General features: G+C 44.8%; 1 pseudogene; it reads left to right on the forward strand.

The window, feature by feature from the left end:
* Positions 1–868: 868 nt before the first annotated feature.
* Positions 869–5,589, forward strand: LOC122659238 (annotated as a pseudogene).
* The last annotated feature ends 6,109 nt before the right edge of the window (positions 5,590–11,698 follow it).

The following is an 11,698-nucleotide window of genomic DNA, read 5'->3' on the forward strand; positions in this document are numbered from 1 at the left end:
ACAACCCCAATTGATTAGTGCACTTTACCTAGGTTAGAACTGTTGTTCTATAAAGCTCACCTCCTTGTGATCGAACCGCATCTACACACAACCTGTGCGCTTACGGTATTACTTTTTAATTCAAACAAGTTTTTGGCACCGTTACCGGGGAGACGACATTTCTATGTTCATTTTTTTTAACTAATTTAGAGTGCCTTTTATTTTCTGTTTTAGTTTAGATAAAAAAAAAAAATTAGTTATTTTAGTTTAGGGTCAACCTCGCCCTAGTGTTGCATTCGCTGCTAGTGATCCTGAGCAGTGCATGAGTATTTGGCATCGGAATTCTAAAGGCCGTTTAGAGCGAATAGAATTACCAATCATGGCTAAGACTCTTAGGGATAGGTTTTATCCCGCTCGGGCGGCACAACCTTCATGCATACGTTAACCAGAGGCCACTGGAAATAACTTTGAACTCAAATCTCAGTTCATGTTACCCCATTTCCATGGACTGCTTTCTGAGGATGCCTACCTCTTCCTTCGGGAATTTGAGGAAGTGTGCGTTCTCATCAAGATGTAGCAACTTACGGATGGTGCTGTGAAACTAAGATTTATCACCTACTCGCTCAAAGATGGAGCGAAGAAATGGCTGTATGGGTTGCCCACTAATTCTATCACCATATGGGAGGAATTCACCATTGAATTTTTGAAGAAATTCTTCCCAATGCATAAGACCAACAAAATTAGGAATGACATCATACAGTTTAGGCAAAAACCTAGTGAATCCTTTTCCAAGCTCATGGAAAGATTCACAAATCTTCTCCAAGAGTACCCTCACCATGGCCTTGAGCAATGGCACTTGTGCCGAGGGCATTGATTACCACACCAAGCAATGCAGGAGTCTATATGCCCAATAGGGTTCACATCTTTTACGGACGAAAATGAAGCTTGGACCTTTTTGGTCAACCTGGCCGAAAAGACCCGTGAGTGGGAATCAACTCAGGAAAGTGAAAGAGCCTTGGCGGGAAAGGGATTCTTTGTTGAGGGAACTGTAGCCAAGGAGGCTCAGTTAGATAGTCTCATCAAGAGACTAGAGGCCATAGTTGTTAAGGGACCTTCCCCAGTAAATCAGGTGAGTCATAATGTACCTATGTGTAGTTGGGGCCAATCTCCAGCCCATGTGATGGAGGAATGCCCTCATATCTTTGATATGCAAGGAACCCATGAGAATGTGAATGCCATGCTTCAAAACAATCCTTACAACAATACCTACAACCCAAGTTGGAGGAACCATCCCAATATCTCATGGACCCAAGGCAATAATCAAGTAGGACCATCTACTTTCCCACCTCAAAGTCAAGGTCAGTTTGTTCCCCAATGGTTCAATACCCCTTCTAACTTTGTTAGGCCACCACCCCCAATTCCAAATTTGTAACCCCCTGGGTTTCCAAAAGTGGGTGAGTCGGCTAGGATCAGTTCTTTAGAGAAAAGTATGGAACTTCTCATGAATACCTTCATGACAAGCCAACATAATATGGAGAAGAAAATCTCCCAACTAGCTATGGCTTTACATGAATGGGAAAAAGGAAAGATGCCAAGTCAACTTGATCCGAATCGCAGGAACTTGAATTTAACTCAACAAGGATAACCTAATTCGCTGAATTCAATTCAAGGTAATTCACAACAACGAGAGCCCTCCAATCACTATAATGTTATCTATGCATTAAGGAGTGGTCGTGAGTACACATGGGATGTTGTTCCTGTATCACTTGAAAATCCCAAGGAACCTACTATTGAGGTCAGTACTCCATCTCCTTTGCCAGGTTCATCCGAGGAACCTGAAACCATTACTGAAGAGCAGCCTGAGCGAGTCTATGTGCCTACTGCTCCATTCCCAAAGAGATTGGTGAATAACAAGAAAACTGCTTCCATAGACAAAATCCTAAATATCTTCAAGAATGTGCAGATCAACATTCCTTTGTTGGATGCATTCTCTCAGGTCCCCGCTTATGCTAAAGTCCTCAAAGACTTATGCACTCAAAAGGGAACAACCAATGTGCCTAAGAAAGTCTTCTTGGCTACAAATGTTAGCTCCATTCTGTCTCACCAGTGGTAGCTAAATATAAGGACCCGGGCTGCCCAACCATATCTTGTGTCATTGGTAACACGAAGATCGACCATGCTCTTCTTGATCTTGGAGCAAGTGTTAATCTCTTGCCTTTCTCTGTCTACCAGTAATTAGGCTTAGGAGAGCTGAAACCGACTACTGTCATGCTTCAGTTAGCGGACAGATCAGTCAAGACTCCAAAAGGCATGGTTGAGGATGTCTTACTTAAAGTCGGGGAATTTCTATTTCCTATAGATTTTATCGTTTTAGATACCCAACCAGTAGCCAACATTCGGGACCAGATCCCAGTCATTCTTGGTAGACCTTTCCTTGTCACTAGCAATGCCATTATCAATTGCAGGAATGGTATCATGAAACTTTCCTTTGGGAGCACCTCTGTTGACTTTAATGTCTTTAGGTTGGGTAAGCAACCAAACCTATATGAGGAGGAAGTACATATGCTTCAAGAAATCCTCGAATGCATTCAGACAGACTTTGAGATTGATTTTGATTCTGGATTTTAAGAGTGTTTGGACCAGCTGGGCGGTTTTGATGAGGGAATTATGTCTGAGGTTTGGAGTCTCTAGCCACCTGTGGAGCCCATTGGACCTCTATCTACCTCTATGCCCAAACCTTCTATTACTGAGCCCCCTAAGCTTGAGTTAAAGGAGTTGCCTGTCAATTTGAGATATGCTTTCCTAGGTAAGGATCAAACTCTTTCAGTCATCATTGCTTCTGATTTGACTGCAAGTCAGGAAGAGAAATTGATCAAGCTCTTAATGAAAAATATGGAAGATATAGGATGGACAATGGCTAACATCAAAGGAATTAGCCTTTTTATAAATCAACATCATATTCATCTTATTGAGGGTTCCAAAACTTTTAGGGATCCTCAAAGAAGGGCTAATCTTGTAATGAAAGAAGCCATTCAAAAAGAGATTTTGAAATGGCTGGATAAAGGGATCATTTATCCCATCTCTGACAGCTAATGGGTAAGTCTAGTCTAGGTTGGGCCAAAGAAATTTGGTATAACAATAGTTCAATCTGCTAACAACGAATTGATTCCAACTCGTATTCAAATGGGATGGAGAGTTTGCATTAACTATCGTAAGCTGAATGCGGCCACTTAGAAGGACCACTTCCTCTTGCCTTTTATTGATCAGATGTTAGAGCGTCTAGCTGACCATGAGTATTATTACTTTTTAGATGGATACTCTAGTTACAACCAAATCCCCATTGCCTCTGCGGATCAACATAAAACTACATTCACATGCCCATTCTAAACATTTGCTTACTGGCGCATGCCCTTTGGCCTATGCAATGCCCCTGCAACTTTTCAACGATGCATAATGAGCATCTTTTCAGATATGGTGGAAAAATTCCTTGAAGTGTTCATGGACGATTTTTCTATTAATGGATCCACCTATTCTGAGTGCTTTCATCATCTCCGATTCGTTTTAGAGAGATGTAGACAGAAGAACTTGGTCCTCAATTGGGAGAAAAGCCATTTTATGGTGAAAGAGGGCATTGTTCTTGGACATCTGATTTCCAAGGATGGGATTAGAGTTGATAAAGCCAAGGTAAATCTGATTGTAGATCTTCCGCCTTCCAGATCTGTCAAGGACATTCGTTCCTTCCTAGGGCATGCTGGCTTTTACTAGCTAAGGATCAATCCTTTGAGTTTTCTAAAGACTGTCTCGAGAGTTTTGAGCATTTGAAAAAGGAGTTGACCACTGCACCCATTATCCAGCCACCACTTGTCTGGACTGAGCCCTTTGAGTTGATGTGTGATGCATCTGACTTTGCTATTGGGGCCATTTTAGGGCAAAGGATTAACAAGCTGCCCTCTGTCATTTATTATGCAAGTATGACTCTTAACGATGCACAACTTAACTACACCACTAGCGAAAAGGATTTTTTAGCTATTGTAATCGCTGTAGAGAAATTCTGGTCCGACTTGATTGGTTCTCGTGTCATCATTTACACGGACCATGTAGCTATTAGATATCTCGTGCAGAAGAAAGATGCTAAGGCCCATCTCATTCAGTGGGTCTTGTTGCTTCAGGAGTTTGATCTTGAGATACAGGATAAGAAAGATACTGAAAATCTAGTTATAGACCATTTATCCCAGTTGCCCAATTCTTTGACTGTTGATTCTCCAGGCAGCGAGAGCATCCCTGATGAATAGCTTTTGGCGGTCTCTAGTGAACCATGGTTCATTGATATTATCAATTATTGAGCTACGGGTGTGACACCTGACCATTGGTCCACCCAAGATAAGTATCGGTTCCAGTCCTAAGTCAAGCACTTTTTCTGGGATGACCCTTATTTATTCAAGACATGTCCAGATCAGATTATCCGGCGTTGTGTTCCTAATCATGAGAACCTTTCTAGCTTATCTTTTTGCCATGATCAGGCATGTGGAGGCCATTTTGGTCCGAAGAAGACTGTAGCCAAAGTTTTACAATACGGATTTTATTGGCCCAGTCTCTTCAAAAACGCATTTGAATATTGCAAGGCCTACAGTGCTTGCCAATCTTTAGGTCGAATTTCAAAGCGCAATATGATGCCACTCAACCCAATTCTGGTGGTTGAGATTTTTTATATGTGGGGCATCGATTTCATGGGCCCCTTTCTGAATTCCTCTGGTAATCTTTTCATACTTCTAGTTGTTGACTATGTCTCCAAGTGGATTGAAGCCATTGCTTGCAAGACCAATGACCACAAAGTGGTTGTTAGCTTTCTTAAGGAGAACATCTTCTCCCATTTTGGTACACTCCACGCTATCATTAGTGACAGGGGCAAGCATTTTTGCAATTGACCATTTGAGACTCTTATGAAGAAGTATGGGATCACCCATAAACTGGCTACACCATATCATCCTCAAACCAGTGCCCAGGTTGAGGTATCCAACAGGCAGATTAAGCAGATATTAGAAAAGACTGTCAACCTTACTTGCAAGGATTGGTCCCTTAGACTTGTGGATGCCCCGTAGTCTCACAAAATGGCGTTCAAGACTGATCTTGGATAATCTCTATACCACCTTGCGTATGGTGGGAAGGCGTGTCATCTTTCGATTGAGCTCGAACATAGAGCCTTTTGGGCTATCAAGAAGCTTAACTTTGATCTACCTACTGCTAGTACTCATCGAGGACTCCAATTAGCTGAATTGGAAGAGCTTCGCAATGATGCCTATGACAACTCTAGAATTTATAAGGCAAAACTAGGGCTTTTCATGACACATAAATTCTTAGGAAGTCTTTCACACCTGGTGATAAGGTTTTGCTTTACAATTCTAGGTTACATATTTTTCCAAGAAAGTTGAGATCCTGATGGGATGGTCCATACATTATGCACATTGTGTTCTCACATGGTGTTGTTGAAGTTTGAATCCCAGCACCAGTGCAATTTTCAAAGTTAATGGTCAACATTTGAAGCCTTTTATGGAGTTGCCATATGCTGATATGGAAGAGGTCATGGATCTCTATAAGCCAATTTATTCATGATCATATCTTTTAAGCATTGGAATTTTGTGTGTTCATTCCCTGCAAACACTCATGAGACACCACTCATCCACTAGGGGTAACCTAGGGGTTTAAAGGCTTGTTGCACATGCTAAGTGCAATCATGATTCCTACGAAAGTAAGTTAGGGTTTTCTTTTTCCTTTATTTTTCTTTCATTTTGTTTGCTTGAGGACTAGTAATATTTAAGTTGGGGAGTAAAGTTCTCACTTTTTATCTTGTTTGGCTAAAGACAGTTGTTGCGTCAGGAAATCTCTGGTAGGTCCTTCAGGTGCCGTAACCTGCAAAAGGACATCAGGAATAAGGGAGAACAGGTGTGATTCCAGCCTAGGACTCTCCGAAGCCTAAGTTAGATCTCTCTCAGCAACAGATGAATTACTGGAATTCAAGATGAATAATGGGTTGGAATACCTGAGTATTTATAGTTGAGTATGGCGGTGTGGAGAGTCCCAGTTGGTGAGAAGTATTCTTTGTGGAAGAATCTATCAAGTAGTAGAGTTGTACTTAGAATAGTTCCTCGTGAGATGTAGAGTCCTAGTAGGGAAGAGGTTCCCTAAGCGTCCTCTACTCGTGTTGAGTTTGGTTAGGCTTATACCTCTTTGGGATAGTTCTCCCTTTGGTATACCTCTAGTTACGATCTTTTACTGATAGGATAATGTAGATCTTGCCGATGATGTCATGGTTGGACCCCATGGCTTGCATGGTAGACTTGGTCTTTGGGTGGCCTCTTGGGTCCTATTCCTCTTGGGCTATCGAACTGGTTTTGTCGCGACCAGGCTTAAGCTGGCCTCCTCTTCGAGTCAGGACACATGGCATCTCAGGACTGGCCCGTATATTTTTGGCTTATCACTTGCCCCCCACTCTCTTGGAACAAAGTGCTCAAGAGAGTAGCATCTGTATTGTAATTTTTAATCTGGTGAGGGGCTTATTACAAATAAAGCTTCTTGGAGGGAGCTTTGTGATGAGCATCTGTAACCGTTGGATGAACTTTGTTTTTTGGGAGTAGATGGCTTCTTCCCTTCTTAGTAAGTGGGAGAGGTGAGGGGTTCAAAACCCCCCTATTACACTTTTTAACCTTTTTTCTTTCTTTTTTTTTTGCCCACATTTTTTGTTTCTTCTCTTCACTCTCTTGCTTTTCACTTTTTCCTCATTCTCTCTCTTTACTTTCTTGCTTTTCACTTTTTCCTCACTCTCTCTCTTCCTTGAAGCTCTACCCATCTTCACTCCTTTTGCTAAGTCCATTTTTCTTGCCCCCAAGTGTTTATCTTTTCTCCTCTTTGAGAGAAATTATTTTTCTTTTTTTTTTTGTGCCTGGGGCTTTGCCTAGTTACTTTCGTTATTCGTGCTCATCCCGCGCTTGCATCGCCCAAACCTTGTCGTCCAGCCCGCGATCCTCGTAGACCATGCACAATCGTTCATGCTCGCCGATGCACGCCTAGCCTACGATCCTCGTCGCCCGAGCCTCGTCATCCACTCATTGCCCGCTCGTTGCATGAGCCTCGTCCCTCGTGCCTTGTCGCCTGCTCATTACCCGAGCCTCGTCGCCCATGCCTTGTTACTCGCTCAATGCCCATGCCAGCGATCCTCGTCGCCCGAGCCTCGTCACCCAGCCTTCATCGCCTGCGATCCTTATGGGCCGCGGGTGCGTCACCCTAGCCTCGTCATCCGGCCCCCCATCCTCATTGCCCAGCCTTCGTCACCTGTGGGCTCATTGCCCGAGCCTCATCGACCAACATTCTTCGCCCGTGATCTCCACGCTTCGTCGCCCGTGCCTTGTTTGCCCCTGATCTCGCTCGCGCTCGTCTCCCGTAACCTCGTCACCCGTGACCTCGGTTGTTGGCTTCGTGTTTTGGGCTTATCTCTCCTTCTGTTAAGGTTCAACGATTACCTTCTTCCTCCCTCTCTCTCTTCCCTTTTTTCTTTTTTTTGAATACTAACTTGAACTTGCTCTTTCCCACAGGTGTAGTTCGATTTATCGTTGGGGTGTCTTGGTGTCCAGGAGCTCTATTTGAGTAAGTCTTCTCTTCCCATTGCTATGTCGAGTAGCTCTAACTTTGACGATATTTATGGAAGACCTGATGTCGGCGGGGCTGCATCATCCTCGTCCGAGTCAGATGTGGACACCCTTCCCCTTTGCCTTCCCCTAGACCTATACTCAGTGATGAGGGGGAGGGAGCCACTAGCCTTGTCCATTTTTTCATGAGCCCAGATTCGGATGGTCACTCCGATGGGGAAGATTCCGGCGTATCTGTCATTGCTACAGAGGCTACTGGGATTGGACATTATCATAGTTCCTTGACCTCTTCTGATCTGTCGTCCTTTTGCTAGTTGTATCACATCCCCCCCGGCATAGTTCTCTGCATCCCTGGGGATAATGATCTGGCCTTTTCCCACCGAGCCAATGAGATATGCTTGTATGTGATCTCCTTCGCTAACGATCTTCGCTTCCCCATTCTCCACTTTGCTGAGTTGGTACTATACCACTAGCATCTTACCCCTGGGCAATTATTACCTAATTCCTAGAGGGTTATTCTAGGTTTTTTCGTGTTCTTTACTTGGCTCGGTCATGCTGCTACTATTCCCCTGTTCCTACATTTTATACATTGAGGGGAGGAGGTGGGTGGTACCATTTTCATCATCGTTCCCTTGGGTTCCTTTGCTAGTTTTGACTTCTTCGAGGGGATGTCCAATTCGGTCAACGCTGGAGGGACCGATTTTTCTTTGCTTCTATCCCCCAATGCTCCTTTCGGACCTATTGGGAAGAGATGGACTTGCAGGGTGCAAACTGTTCCATGATCGTAATGACTTTGAGAATGAGTCCCTCAACTGTTGCTTGAGAGGCAATAAGTTCGATGTTTGTCAATTGGAGTTAGAAGCCTTCCTATTCGTTTGGAAGTTGAGTCCTGGTAAGCTCTTGGATTGGTCTTTTGTTCACCTTTTATACCTTGTTTTCCTGTTTGCTTTTCTCGATGCTGACTTATTTTCTTCTCATGTTATGTTGTCAGTGGATCTTTTGCCAGACCCTGCTCGCTTCTGCGCCAATGCCGCGAAGAGGAAGGCGGTTATGATGGGGGCTACTAAGGCCTCACGTCCCCGCAAGGATGCCCCCTCTACTCCGGTTACGGCAAGGGATATTGACGTAGCTGATCCTCTGACGTCTATGCCTAGCATTGTCCTTATGGTGGGTACCAAGAAAAAGGGTGGTCCCGGTCCTCGATGTGCAAGGAAGGGCTCTCTTGTGTTCAAGCTTCCTCGACCAACTCCTGCTGCCTCTCCTCCTGCTATTTCTGGTGCTGCCGTTCCTCCCCCTTCCAAAGGTAAGGGGGTGGTTTCTTTAGTAGGCACTGATGAGGATGCTCCAACCCCTTCTGCCCTGATCCTTCCATAGGAATTCCACGATGGGGATTCTATCACGGCCAGCGAGGAGATCGCTAGAGAGTGGGTGGATAAGAGCCGGCTTCCCGCCGATTGTGAGCTCATACAGGGGATGAGCGATTCTTGGCTGATGCGGTCTCTCTATGGAGACATGGCTTCTGTGAGTTTGCTCCTCTTTATCTTCTTTTCTCCCATTTTTGTATGTTGATGGTTTGCTGACTTTAATTTGGTTGCAGGTTCATCACCGAACTGCCAAGGTGGTGTTACGCTTCGAGAAGTACACCTTCTAGAACGTTCAACATGCCCAACGCCTGCGGAGTTTGGAGAGGGAAGTCTTGGGGCAAAAAGCAGCATGTGGGGAGGGGGCTGCCCGGGAGAGGAAGATGGCCGAGGAGATTCATGTGTTGTCTTCCCAAAAGGCTACTCTGGAGGTTGGGACCACCGAGTTACCTGGTAGGGTCCGAGCCCTTGAGGACGAGCTTCGCGCCCTATGGCAGAAGCATGATGTCGATCTTGCCCACGCCCATGAGCAAGCCATGGATGACTTTCGGGTATCCCGTGCCTGTGAGGATATGTTCTATATGTACAATGATGAGGTTTATACTATGGGTATAAATGACACCATGGGCTTTGTCCTCGGGAGAACTCCCGGTTACGACTTTAGGGAGTTTCAGAGCTATATTCCTCCTGCCGCTATGGATGCCGATGAGATAGTGGCAGATGACCCTTGTCTGGAGGAGGGTGTTGAGGTGGTTCCATCTTCGGGCATAGTTCCCCTTCAGCTTTCCAGTGCTCCTTCTCCTTCATCCTCTTCCGCTATTGTGGATACTGACGAGATGGTAGCGGATGACCCTCGTCCGGAGGAGGGCGTTGAGGTGGTTTGGTCCCGGAGCATAGTTCCCCCTTGTCCGGAGGAGGGCGTTGATGTCACCATTGCTCCTATTGAGCCTTGATTTTATTTCTTTCTTTATGTAATAGAATGTTTTTTTGGCATGTGCTTGTAGTGGCTTTCATAATCTCAGTACTATTTTTACTTTGAATCTTTGTGCTTGAGTCTTACTTCTTTTCTCGTATGTATTACAATTTACCCTTGTCTGTTGTCTCATGGGCAAAGGCCTTGGTGGCATAGAGCCATGTGGCCGAAGGCCTTAGTTGGCATAGAGCCTCATGGTCGATGGCCTTGGTTGGTATAGAGCCTCGCCGCCAATGGCCTTGATTGGCATAGAGCCTCGTGGCTGATGGCCTTGGTTGGCATAGAGCCTTGCGACCGATGGCTTTGATTGGCATAGAGCCTCGTGGCCAATGTCCTTGATGCTTGTGCGAATTTGATCTGGAGAAGTGCAGCTAAAAATCTTCAACTTGGAAAAAACTTCGAAAATCCTACTTGAAAAAACTTTAAAAAATTCTTGAAACATGAAAACAAACTAAACTACTTGTGGCTAATCCTTTACTGGTAGAATTTTTTTAGATGTTCAGAGTTCCACGGTCGATTTATCCTCTTGCCCCCCGAAGTTTTCAAGCGATATGTCCCTGGTCGTATCTGCTTGGAAACTATGTAGGGCCCTTCCCAGTTTGCCGATAGCTTTCCTTCCTTCCTTGGTTGTGATGCCTGAGCTTTCCTTAGAACTAGATCTCTCTGATGGAACAAACTCTCTTTGACTCTTGAATTATAATACTTGGCCGTTCGCTGCTAGTATGCCACGTTCCGGAGTAATGCTTTCTCACGAACCTCGTCCAAGAAATCCAAATTCGCTCGAAGTCCATCATCGTATGTTCGCTCGTTGAAGTGCAAGACTCTACGTGACAAGGCAAGGACCTCGACCAGTGCTAGGGCTTTGGTTTTGTATGCTAGTCGGAATGGGCTCTCTCCCTTGGGTATCCTCACTATTGTTCAGTATGCCCATAGGATGCTGAGAAGTTCTTCTACCCATCTCCCCTTCGCTTCATCTAGTCTCCTCTTGATTCCCTCGAGCAGCGTTCTATTTGTTACCTCTACCTAGCTATAGGCCTGTGGGTAAGCTACGGAGATGGGTTAGAAGTCAATGCGGTATGTTTGACAGAAGGTCTTGAATATAGGATTGTTGAATTGTGTCCCATTATCCGTGACGAGAATTCTTGGTGGTTGATCACTTTGTCGCGAACAAATTTTTCCATCTCTTTTTCTGTTATCTTTTCCAATGGTTAAGCTTCGACCCACTTGGTGAAATAGTCGATCGCCACCACCAAGTATTCTCTATTCCCGGATGCTGGTGTGAAGTCTCCCAGAATGTCTATCCCCCACATGGCGAATGGTATAGGACTAAGGATGAAAGTCAATTACGTCGCCGGCTGATAAGGTACTGGGGCAAATAGTTGACATTTCTCACAGGCCTTAACATAGTTTATGGCTTCTTCTTGCATCTTCGGCCAATAAAATCCTTGACGTAGGATTTTATAGGCTAGGTTTCGCCCTCCCATGTGGCTTTCGCATATTCCTTCATGCACTTCTGCTAAGGCATACTTAGCTCCCTCAGGTCCTAGGCACCTAAGTAGCGGTGCCGTGACCGCTCTCTTGTATAGCATTCCATCGATCAACGTGCATTTGCTTGCCCGGATTTTCACTTTTCTAGCTTTGAACCTATCCTCGGGCAATATGTCATTCTGTAGATAGTTGACGATGGGATCCATCTAGCTTGGCCCTTCCTCAATCGCGTTGGGTTATTTTTCCTTTTATGTCAG

Source organism: Telopea speciosissima, chromosome 4, assembly GCF_018873765.1.
Source record: "Telopea speciosissima isolate NSW1024214 ecotype Mountain lineage chromosome 4, Tspe_v1, whole genome shotgun sequence".
Classification (NCBI taxonomy): domain Eukaryota; kingdom Viridiplantae; phylum Streptophyta; class Magnoliopsida; order Proteales; family Proteaceae; genus Telopea; species Telopea speciosissima.